Source organism: Callospermophilus lateralis, chromosome Y, assembly GCF_048772815.1.
Source record: "Callospermophilus lateralis isolate mCalLat2 chromosome Y, mCalLat2.hap1, whole genome shotgun sequence".
Taxonomy (NCBI): domain Eukaryota; kingdom Metazoa; phylum Chordata; class Mammalia; order Rodentia; family Sciuridae; genus Callospermophilus; species Callospermophilus lateralis.
Genome location: NC_135326.1, coordinates 5,921,584 through 5,933,292, shown reverse-complemented (window position 1 = coordinate 5,933,292; position 11,709 = coordinate 5,921,584). Strand labels below are relative to the sequence as shown.

Genomic DNA, 11,709 nt, shown 5'->3' with positions numbered 1-11,709 from the left:
AATGACATCCCATGAATTTATTCTTTTTAAATTTGTTTTAATTAGTTATACATGATAGTAGAATGAGTTTATATACTTTTATATATCATATATAGGTGGGATATAATTTCTCATTTTTCTGCGTATACATATTTAGACTCACATTGATCATATAGTCACATACATACATAAAATAATAATGTCTGTTTTATTCTACTATCTTTCTTATCCCAAAATCCCCTGCCTTCTCCTCCTTTCACTCACTATACCTCATCTAAGATAATGCTATTCTGTTTTTTGCATTATATATATATATATATATATATATATATATATATATATATATATATATAATATTTCTATCCCTGTTTGTGTATAAATTATGTTGACACCCAGTAATGTTGTCCATCACATTCCAATATCCTTGCTAATCCCTTCCCCCTTTCTTTCCCTCCCACCCCTCTTTCCTCTCTAGAATTAATTTATTCTTCCCACATTCTTCCTCCCAATACCACTATGAGTCAATCTCCTTATATGGGGGAAAACATTTTTTTTTTTTGGTTTGATTCACTTCACTTAGCATTATCTTCTCCATCGCCATCCATTTACCTGCAAATTATTTTTAATGCTGATTAATATTCCATTGTGTATATATGCCACATTTTTTAATCCATTTATTCACTGAAGGACACCTAGGTTGGTTCCATAGTTTAGCTGTTGTGAATTGTGCTGCTCTAAACATTGATGTGGCTATGTCTCTGTAGCATGCTGTTTTTAAGTCCTTTGGGTGTAGTCTGAGGAGAGGAATAGCAGGGTCAAATGGTGGTTTCATACCCAGTTTATCAAGGAATCTCCATACTGCTTTCCAAATTGGGGGCACCAATTTGCAGTCCCACCAGCAATGTATGAGTGTATCTTTTCCCCCACATCCTCGCCAACACTTATTGTTGTTTGTATTCTTAATGGCTGCCATTCTGACTGAAGTGAGATGATATATTAAAGTTTGATTTGCATTTCTCTGATTGCTAGAGATGATGAGCATGGGAGCAAATTTTTACACATCAGATAGCGCACTAATCTCTAGGGTATATAAAGAACTCAAAAAGCTAAACACCAAAAAAAAAAAAAAAAAAAGAAAAAGAAAAAAAAAACTCCAAACAAATAACCCAATAAACAAATGCGTTAAGGACCTGAACAGAGACTTCTCAGAAAAGGATAAAAATCAATGAATTTATTCTTATTTTTAAATGAGATACATGAGTCAACTAAGTTAATGACTTTATTTGTTAAAGTTGGAGTGATGGCTCTGTTTTCTTTAGGAAATTGCAGTTTCTTTTTGAAGAAAAAGGCCTTTGATTAATTTTGAGTTGACTTTTGTTCAAGAGTGACATTTAAAAATATAATTTAATTATCTACATTGTACATCAAGCCTTCTAGTACCATTTGTTTAACATGTAAATTTATCAACATATTATCAAACATCTTGTCAAGAATCAGATAATTTATTTGATATGTTAAACCAAACTTCCTTACCTGGACTAAAACCGACTTAATTATAAAATGCTATATTCTTATGGTATTTTTGAAGTTGTATTCCTAGTAATCTATTGAGGGATTTTGTATGAATCTTTATTAGAGGTATTTCTGTCTCTTTCTCCCTTTCCTATTTATGTATCTTTCTTATTTTTTCTTTTCTGATTTTGGTATCAAGTTAATACTCTTTTCATAGAATTAATGAGGAAGTATTCCAAATGTATTTTATGGAACAATTTAAGAAACTTTGGCATTATCTTTTCATTAGTGAACTGGTAGAATTCAACTCATTGAGTAAAATTCTATTATGTATATCTACCACATTGTCTTTATCCATTCATCTGTTTTTACCAATGTGTCTTTTAATTGCAATGTTGAGATTATTTACATTTATTAAGTGTGTTTATATAACAGATGTTTTTGATTACCTACCATTTTGATGTTTTTATTATTCACTTTGATCCTAAGCGTTATTTTAGTTTCTTTTAGTTAATTTGGTTCTTCTGAAATCTATGAAATTTGTTTTGTTCTTCTATATATGGAATTTCATAATTATTTTCTCTAATGTTTACTTAATATACATATATTTTAATTTTGCTTTTTTGAGGGAGGTTTCTGTTTCTCCTCCAATTCTTATTGGTAGCTTTAACATAAATTAATTATAAATCATAAATCAGTTATTTTCTTTTAGGGATTAATAAAGCATGAATTTTAGAATTTCTTCTAATCAGAAGTTTTTCTAACTTATTTACCATTAAATGTCATGTAACATTTTTCTTTTGAGGCTTTTAGATTTCACTTCTCTTCTCAATGATTTATATTTTGATTAAGTGGTTATGTAGAAGTTATTTGGGAACCAGTTTTCTTCCTGTATTGAAATATTCAACCCATTTCAATGTTTGGCAAATATTTTATTATTATTTCAGTAAGAGGTTTATTAACATAATTAACTTTTATTACACACCCCTCTTTAATTACCATGAGTCTTAAATTCCCAGAACATTTTAATATGCTCATTATTATGTGGAGCCTTTTCTTTTTTTCTTTTTACTGCCTGTTCACGTTTACAAACTATGTGTTCAATTCTTGGAATTCTGTCTTCTTTTTATTAATAATGTTTTATTTTATTTATTACCATTTTTATTATGTCATTTTTTGTTGTTGCATTATTTTTATATATATTGATGAAATTTGTTTATGTGTTTGTACATGGACTCAATATGACAATGTAATTTGAACAATATCACTCTGTAGCATTTACCCAATTCCTCCCAACCAATTCATTCCTTTCCCCTACTCTGTAGCTTCCACATATAAGAGAAAATGTGACCCTTAATGTTGTGAGTTTGACATACTTTACTTAATATTATGGTCTCTAGATGCTTCCATTTCTCTGCATGTGTCAATTTTATTTTTGTTTATGGCTGAATGAAACTTTATTGTGAACATATACCACATTTTCTTTATTTATCCAATGATGGACACCTAGACTGGTTTCATACTTTGTAAATTGTGAATTGTGGATAGGCAGGCATCATAGTGGTAACATGGTTATTTGTTGATTGATTGTATTTCTCTTTCTTGAAGTGTCTGTATGTTCAGTTGTTTAGCCCATTTATTGATTGTGTTATTTATTTATTTTTTGGTGTTAAATTTTTTGAGTTTTTCTTTAATATATCCTAGAGATTAATGCTTTATCAGAGGTGCATGTGGTAATTATTTTCTCCCAATCTATAGACTCTCACTCCTCACATTGTTAATTAATTTCCTTGCTCAAATAATTTTAATTTGAACCCATCCCACTGTTGATTTTTGATTTTACTTCTTGTGTTTAGAGATCTTATTAAGGATGTCAGATTCAAGGCCAGCATGGTGAAGATTTGGGTCTACTTTTTCTTCTAATAGGCATAGGGTCCCTGTTCTAGTCCCTAAGTTTGATCCAGTTTATATTGCTTCATTTGTAGGGTAAAATATAGAAGTTTAATTTCATTTTGCTACATATGGATTTTTCAATTTTGCCAGCACCATTTTTAAAATTGACTATCTTTGCCCCAGTGAATGTCTGTGTCTAGTATGAGATAACTGTATTTATGTGGGTTTTTCTCTATGTCTTCTATTTTGTGCCATTGGTCTATGTATCTATTATGGTGCCAATACCATGCTGTTTTTTGTTTACCTATGTAAACCAGTTTAATGTGTGATATGATGATGACTTTTACTTCACTTTACTTGGAAAAGTGAATTATTTGGGCTATTCTGGGTCTCTTATTTTTCCAAATAAATTTCATGGTTGCCTTTTCTATTTCTATAGAAAATGCCATTTGAATTTTAATAGGAATTGCATTAAATCCATATAACACATTTAGTGGTATGGCCATTTTGACAATATTAATAGTGTCTCTCCAAGAGCGATAGAGATTTTATATCTTCTGAAGTTCTCTTCAATTTCTTTCTTTAGTATTTTGTAGTTTTTAAGAGGTCTTTTACCTCTTCTTTTAGATTGGTTTCCAGTTTTTTTTTTTTTTTTTTTTTTTTGAGGCTACTGTGAATGGAGTAGTTTTTCCAAATTTCTCTTTAGTGAATTCATTACTGATGTGTAGGAATGCATCTGATTTACGTATGTTGATTTTACATCCTATTACCTTGCTGAATTCATTTATTAATGTGAGAAGTTTTCTGGTGGAATCTTTTGCATCTTCTAGATATGGAATCATATCATTAGTAAATAATGATAGTTTAATATTCTCTTTTACCACTTCTATTCAACATCATTCTTGAAACTCTAGCCAGAGCAATTAGATAGAAGGAGGAAATTAAAAGAATACAAAGAGGTAAAGAAGAACTCAAACTATCACTACTTGATGATGATATGATTCTATATATGTATGTTCTTTTGTTTCTCTATTTACACACATTTTTTTTTAAATCAGTAAGGCTGGGAGTGAAATATTTTTTATTTAATTCATAAACATATAAGTCCTTTTATTAGAGAAACTGTATATATTGGTTAATATGGCCAATGGTCACACCTATGGTTAATTATTTAAAAATCAGAATCAATAATTAGGAATAGATTCTATGTTCTCTTCACTACATTGTGAAGTGTCTTGTGTAGTCATATTCTATTGTTGGAATGAAAGATTGTATAAATTTCAAAAAAATTAGAAAATACATATGAACAACAAGCTCTCCCCCTCCTTCTGCAACAGTTTCAATGATTTTCTTCAACACTTCAGCATACTTGTATGGGTGAACAGAACACAGGGAGGTGGTGAGAGATGAGGGCGATTTTCAGTGGTCACTGTTTTCTTCACATGATCTTGACTAATGTCTTCATACAGGTGCTCAACTGTTAAAGGCTGCTATTGCTCATCATAGCCAAACAACCATAATCATGGTGACTGGTAATATTTACCTTAAGTGATGTACAGGTCATAAGTTCTGGTTTGCAAAATAGCATCTTCACCTCCATTATCAGTTTTAGCTTTACAAGCTTCTACTATTTTCCTTGTGTTTAGGGTAGCCTCATCTGTTTCCAATAATCCACTCTCCCTATTCTCCCTATTGCAGCTTCTCCTTCATCTTTCTCTTCTTCCTCTTCACAAAGCACTGAGCAATCTTGGAGTTTTATACTATTCTTGTTTTTCAATGTAATCTCCTTAACTGCTTCAGTTATTCCTGCAATACCTGTGTTGTGATATGTATCTACCCATCCTCCATTACCATCATCTTCTTCAATGATAGCTTCCAATTCATTAGAATATTCCATCTGTTTGCACCACTTATAGCATGACACATTTTTGGTTACCAAAAATTGTTTGCCTGTTGGTAGGTATGCCTTCACTTTCAATTCTTCCCCTGTAGCCCATTTTCATGTTGGACAGTGGTGGACTAAGTGATCTCCAGCTGCCACAAACTCTTCTGGGGTGATTACATATCTGTTTCCTTAAATTTTGATTCCTTGAGGACCAGGGTCAGGTACTCAGCCACTTCCAGGGCCTTTCCCTTCACCGTATTAATCACATTCTGCATCCTGGGGCCGGAACAGTGGCAGGCCCCGCGATGGGATGGGGAGGGCAGCCGGGATAGGGGCCGGGAAGTCAAAAGATGTCTCCAATGCCTCCAACTCGCAAAGGCACCCAGATGGCAGCACCCGAAGAGACGGGACAGGTCAGGACGGCTATATATGTTCTTTTGATTTAGTTTTGGAGCTCACATTTGTCTAGAAATGCATGTATTTTTCAGGTTTTTTAACTTATTGGAGCATAAGTTTTCAAAATATTCCCCAATTATGTGCTGTATTTCTGAGATATCTGTAGTGACTTATCATTTTAATTTACCCCCCTCCCCCCTTCTTTTTTTTTTTTCTTAGTTTGGCTAAGGCCTTATCCATATTGCTGTCTTTTTAAAGAACAAACTCTTTGTCTCATTGGTTTTTGTATTTGTTTTTTTAATTTTGAAGTTTATTGATCTGAACTCTGATGATACATATTTCCTTCCTTCTACTGGTTCTGGAATTAATTTGTTCTTTTTTCCCCCTAGGGCCTTGAGATGCATCATTAGGTTGTTTTATTTTTTTCCTTGATTTTTTTAATGTCAGCACTTATTGCTATAAAATTTACTCTTCAATCTGCCTTCATACTGTCCAAGTGGTTATGTTATTTTACACCTGTTCTCCTTTGAGTCTAAAATTTTTAAGAATTTTTTTCTTGATTTCTTTTATGACCCATTATTTATTCAAAATACTTTTATTAAGCATCCATGTGTTTATATAGTTTCTGTAATGTGTCTTGGTATTGATTTTTAATTTTATTCCATTATTATATACAAAGATGCAAGAAATTATATCAAATTTTTTATTTTCCAAGAGCTGCTTTGTGGTTTAAAACAATCTATTTTGAAGAAAATTCCATGGGCCACTGCAAAAAAAAAAGTGTTTTAAGCTGCTATTGGATGAAATATTTCATAGAGATCTGTTGGTCCATTTGATTTATAATATTTTTTAGGTTCAAAAAATCTTTATTGCTTTTCTGTATGAAAACCTGTGTAATTGTGAGGAAATGTGTTGAAATAATCCAATATTACTGTATGGGGGTCCATCTGGACTTTCAATTTGAATTGTCTCTTTTATGTGATTAGTTAAACTCATGTTTGGTATATCAATATTTATGATTATTATTATATATTCTTGTTTGATTTTCCCTTTACTAATTTGAAATGACCATCTTTGTCTCTTCTGATTAATTTTGGGTGAAATCTGTTTTGTTGTATATAATAGTAATTAGTTCTTGTTTTCAATCTCCATTTCATGATGAATTTTTTCCATCTTTTTCTATTAGTCTGTAGTTTTCTTTGCTTATATTTCTTGGAAACAACATATAGTTTGATATTATTTTTTGATCCATTCTTTAATTGAAGAGTTCATAACATTTACATTCAATGTTATATAGAGGGATGTTTATTGATTCCTGCTATTTTGGTATATTTATCATGCTTAATTTGGTCCTATTTCTAATTTATTTAGCTATTCTTCAAATGTGATTTGTTCTTTTGTGAATTCTGGTCATCTCTTTAAAAATTTTTTCTGTGAATTATTTAAAAAGTAAGTTCTGTACTATTCATTTAGTGGTCATGGTTTCTTTTAGTTTCTGCCTATCTTTGAAGGCATTTATTTTTATCTCAACTCTAAATGATAGGTTTGCTGGATATAGCAATCTTTATTGAAGCATGCTGTCACAAGTCCTCCTGACTTGTGGAATTTGTGCTGAAATATTAGAAATGATTCTGATTAGCTTGCCTCTAAATGTGTCTTGATATTTTCTTTTGAAGCTTTTAAAATTCTATCTTTATTTTGAATGTTAGGCATTTTAATCATAATATGTCAGGGAGAGTTATTTTTTTTTTTGGTCTTATCTACCTGTGTTTTAAATGTGTCCTATATCTAGATGTCCATGTCATTCTGACATTTGAGCAATTTTTTTATTATTAATTTCCTGAAGAATTAATGCAATCAACAAGTCTTTATATTACAGCCTTTCTCAATTCCATTTTTTTTCTTAAATTTTGACACTTTATGTTGTCTAAGTTCTTTTATATTCTGATTATTGTCACTTTGTGTTTAATATGTCTGAATTTTCAAGCCTGAACACTTTGTCTTCCAGCTCTGAGATGCTGTTTTTGGTATGATCTACTATATTACAGACTTTGAACTGAACATGGTGTTTAATTTATTCTGTCCTTCATTTTCAAGAGATCTGTTTTTTTTGCTATACTTCTATCTTCTTATTAAATTTTCTCATTTGTATTCTTTTAAAAAATTTTTATTTGTTTTAATTACTTGTACATCGCAGTAGAATACGTTAATGTACTTTGATATCTCATATATACATAGGATGTAATTTCTCATTTGTATTCTGTACTGCCTTCCTTAATTTTTTTGTATTTCCTTTGAATTCATTGATTATTTTAATAATATTTTTTAATATCTTATCTGATATTTTGTCTACTTCAATACTTTAGGATCATTTGATAATGAATTATGACCTTTACAAAGTTTTGTGTTAGGTTGCTTTTTCCCCCATATTTCTTGTATTCATATGTAGGATTCTTTGGATCTGGTGGAAGATATTTCTTTTCCTCTCTTATTTGTGTGCCTTTTAACAGCAAAATATTTAATTAGTACAGTGACCTAGAGTGATATGGATTGAGATACCCCTCAAAGGTGTGTCCACAGACTTTGTGTTATTTCTGTGTTTCTCCTCCAGCAATAGATGTATATAGATGAAACATGGAAGACAAAACCTAGCCATTTCTACTTGAGCCTGATCATTAGTTTGGAGTTTTGTCTCTTGTATTCTTTGTATTAAAATATAGCTGAAGATTGAATGTCATTAATTCATAGAGCAAGGTGTGCTGTCTTTCGTTTGATTTTAGTTCATTAGCAGAATTTATACCTTATAAACTTGTAGTGTTTCTGAAATTCAAGTACCTCACAGAATAAATGAAAACAAATAATAGTAAAACCCCAGACTTACACAGGATTAAACTAAATTGTTGGTTTCTACTATGACATGTTCAATGTTAATTATCGGAATAAAAAAGAAAAAGAAAAAAGAATCAGAAATGGCAATGACAGCAATTGCTTTCATTAAAAATATGTAACCATATTTTTATATATGAGATATATCTCATAAAAACTTATCAATTATGACATCCACAGCAGTAATAATTGCAATACTATTAATGGTGGGTCCAGGAGTTATATAATCCAATACGTGCTAAAAGATGGTAAAAATACAGTTATTTAGGAGAGAAGAAAATGTACTAGAATGTAGAAATGAGTTTATAATTTTAAAAAGTGAGCAGGGAGAATGCAGAGGAGATATACAATGTAATAGTTAAAAGAAAAGAGGAGAAAAATAAAGAAAAAGAAAAAGAGAAGAGAGTGAAATTGAAAAACAGAATTTGTCTGTTGGCATAATAAAAGAGAAAGAGAAACATACAAATGAAAAAAATACAAAAAATACTAAATATGCTGCTAAAACCATATAAGCTCCGGAGGCAAGAGAAAAATTGATACATTTAAAAGTGCTAAAAATCATATATATATATATATATATATATATATATATATATATATATATATTCATAAACAAATCAACAGAGAAAAAAAGCACACAGAAAAACAAAATCAAAATGAAAAGAAAAAATTAGGAAGAAGTTAATGAATCATTTTCACTGAGGTTATCAAAATAATCAAATTATTTGGTCATTGTCTATGTTCACCTGTATTTCTTTCATTTCTTCTTGATCTATGTACTGAGAGTACAAGGGCAAGGGATGAGGGTTGTTAAACTCCTTCTCTTTTTATGTTACTCACCAAGCTACAAATTAGAGTTCAAAAAAATCTCAGTTTCCATTCTCAACAGTATAAGATAATATAGTCAACTGGGAGTTTTGTCTGGTTATACAAGATTGATGCATTCTCAGGATAGGATCACTGCAGAATTATATAAATGGTGTTCCAGCAGGTGGGTCTTAGTCTAATCAGATCTCAGGAACCTTGATGAGTGGTGACTGCTCTAGAAATATTAGATTAGATCAACAAATCCCTAGTGTCTGGCTGTTGCCATTCTCTGCTGGGAGTTTGTAACTCAGGAGCCTCCTCAGGATTCTACTCAAAGGAAGAGTATCCAATTTTTCAACCCCTATGCTGCCCATGGACAGTCTTTTCAGGCTTCCCTAAATCTATTTTAGTGGTTCCCAGCCCATTTTAGCTGGTTTTGTTGATGCAGGGACTCTTTCCTCACATTTATTTTTATCTTTGTTAATACCTACATACTGCTAGTTTATACATCTGTAATCATATTGCTCAGCATCTCTGGCAAGAATCAGAACTACCTGGAGAACGAAGGGAGGGATAAAGACTACTTGACTGAGAGAGTGTTGAAACTGTCTGTTCTGTATAGAAGACACTGAGGACAAAGGGCTGTGCTCAAACTTTGGGAAAGACTTCACTTAAGTCCACAACATGCAAAATAAACCTTGCTTTTCTGCATCTCCAAAATGTTTTTGTTATCTTTTTATGGCCATAATTTAAAATATTTTTTATAATCTATTTTGGTACATTAGATGGGAAATAACATCCTAGCTTGCCCTTTTCACATGTGGGCAACTGGAGAAAGCCTCTAGCACTGGCCTGGTAACAGATGGATATGTGACACCTTGTCACATTTCCTGTCAATTGTCACTCAAGCTGTGCTGGCTTCAGACCCAACTGCTTCCCAAAAAATTGTAGGGAAACAAAATCAGACTTAGAGACAGAACATTAAACTGGTTAGTCCCTAAGGATTATCTGCATGAGTCAAACTTGCCCTATGGTAAAAAAGAACATTGATCACATCCCAGTGACCAGAGTGTCACTTAGTACTAGGTCTGATTTTTCAGAGGTCTATCAATTCTGTTATGTTAGTGTGTGTGTGTGTGTGTGTGTGTGTGTGTGTGTGTGTGTGTCAGGAGTGAGCAAGAGTTTGTGCTCCAAAACCTTCTAACTATTGAGCCTGAGTGAGTCCTAACCTGAGCCTGAGTGAGTCCTAACCTGCAGTTCTATAAGGATTTCATAAAGCTAATGACATTTCCAATCCCTGGGGGATCAAAAGTTCCTCACTGGAGGGTTGTTGTAGGTCAGAGACTCATGCTGACCTACCATTAATGCTAAGAAACACTAAATATCTTCAGAAGTGTTCAGGTGGACAAAGTTGGGTGTTTCCTTCTACACGCGTGGCAACATCTTAGAGTGGGAAGTTTCAGAAAATGAGAAGTTCAGCTTAATATAAAACCCACTGCTTTAGAATAAATAATTAATAACTTTAGGAGAATATTCTCTGGAGATTATGGTGTAAAATTGAGCACTGAGTAACTGCATACTCTTTTGACTCTATGGTGCTCCTCTTCTGGTATGTGATGGCCCTCATATGGGACCTTATATGTGGCCATTTTTTGTTTAGCAGTTTGTAAAATAAAAACAAGATAAACTAAAGGAGAGGATGTGAAAAAAACAACTGGATCAAGTCTTGAATCTTATAATAACCTTCATGTCTATGTTCTGCCTTGGGACAATAAAGGCATTGTCCCCAGCTGCAGATATAAACTATCAATAAACTATAAAATAGCTAGAGAAACATAATTTATGAATGAATTTAAACAAATAATGGGAAGATGTGAACACTGAAAACTAAAACACCCTAAGTTAAATTTTAAAAGATATAAACAAATGAAAACATACCCCATGTTTAGAAACAAATAATTTTATATTTAAAATGCCCATATTGCTCAGTGATTTATAGATTCAAAACTATGTTTTTAAAAAATTTCATTGATATTTCTCACAAAATTTTTAAAAAGTTTGATTATTTTGGCCAGGGATCTAGCTCAGTTGGTAGAGTGCTTTCCTAGCTTGCACAAGGGCCTAGGTTTAATCCCAGCACCAATAAAAAAAAACTTTCAGACTGCCAGCTGATGAGCTGAAGGGGCCCCAGCAAACTTTCAGACTCCCTGCTGATGATTGGCTCACAGCGGCCCCAGCAACATCTAGCTGATTGGCTCCTCTGCGGTGATGCTCATTGGGCTGTTTACCTGCCTTTTCAGACCACGGAGCTGCTCATTGGGGGACTTTTTTGGCTCCGCCCATGCGATCCA

The 11,709-nt window shown here is 32.2% G+C and overlaps 1 pseudogene; it reads right to left on the bottom strand.

The window, feature by feature from the left end:
- Positions 1 to 4,602: 4,602 nt before the first annotated feature.
- LOC143639788 (ubiquitin-like-conjugating enzyme ATG3 pseudogene) lies at positions 4,603 to 5,612 on the bottom strand (annotated as a pseudogene).
- Positions 5,613 to 11,709: the final 6,097 nt, after the last annotated feature.